Source organism: Pangasianodon hypophthalmus, chromosome 1 (assembly GCF_027358585.1).
Source record: "Pangasianodon hypophthalmus isolate fPanHyp1 chromosome 1, fPanHyp1.pri, whole genome shotgun sequence".
NCBI classification, from domain to species: domain Eukaryota; kingdom Metazoa; phylum Chordata; class Actinopteri; order Siluriformes; family Pangasiidae; genus Pangasianodon; species Pangasianodon hypophthalmus.
Window position 1 is genome coordinate 24,887,176 of NC_069710.1, and position 1,107 is coordinate 24,888,282.

The window sequence follows — 1,107 nt, forward strand, 5'->3', positions numbered from 1 at the left end:
GAAACCATTAGAATTTCTGTGATGGTTTCTATTTTTTTTTTTTTTTTTTTGAGCAGGGATGAAATGGGAAAACAATGTGATTAGAGGATTTTTTATACTTATTTACTTACAGCACCTGTACTTTATTTCTCTATTGAACCGCCTTCATAAGAAATCAACAATGCAGTTGTCGAAAACTAAACATACCACCTAAATTTGTGTAATGAACACAAATGCACACATTTACACTACTGATGTGCATGCCATATTGATTCCAAGATTGGGGCGCCACTGATATAACGTTTACAAATATGCAATGTGAAAGACATTAAAACATGAGGAAAGTGTCCTTCACAACAACCCATGTGCATGCTGCATTACATAAACAAAACATTAAAACCTACAGCCTAAAGCACTTGCAAAACAGAATTTTTGTCCATCCCAGTCTACTCTAACTACACTTTACCTCGAAATATAACCATTAAAATACTTTAAAACAATCATTTTATTAATATTTTTGCATTAATGCGTGAATTGTTTTAACATCTCATGCTTGAGACATCCTTTCCACAAGTCATTCATTATATGTTATGAAAAATGCACATCCCACAACTTTCACTCAACCCTGTTACCTGAACAAGTTCACCCCTATGAAAACTTTGGATTATTCCACAAGTCACATGTTCAACAGGAAGTTGCATCACCTGAACTTCCTGAAGATCATGGGAAGAAGAAATGCTCTGTCATTCATTTTTCTTCATTTTCAGTGATATTTTGATATTGGCCAGTGTGGTCCCTTTGAAAGTAAATTACTAATAAAAAAAGTCCTTAATGTCCTCATGCAATTTCCATGGATGCTAATTAACCACATCTAGCGTATTTGCTAACTCAATGCTAAAAACTCAACCTTGTTACCTTCAACCTTGTTACTGGTGTAAGAGTAAAATGCAGCCATTGTCAGGAAAAAAAACTCTGTAAAACTCTGAGATTGTTGCCTGACATGGCTTAACACATTTTTAAATGGTAAATGCATGTTTTTTAGATTCATCATTCATTCATTCATCTTCAGTAACAGCTTTATCCTGATCAGAGTCGCAGTGGTACTTTTACTTGAGATTTTTTCCAATA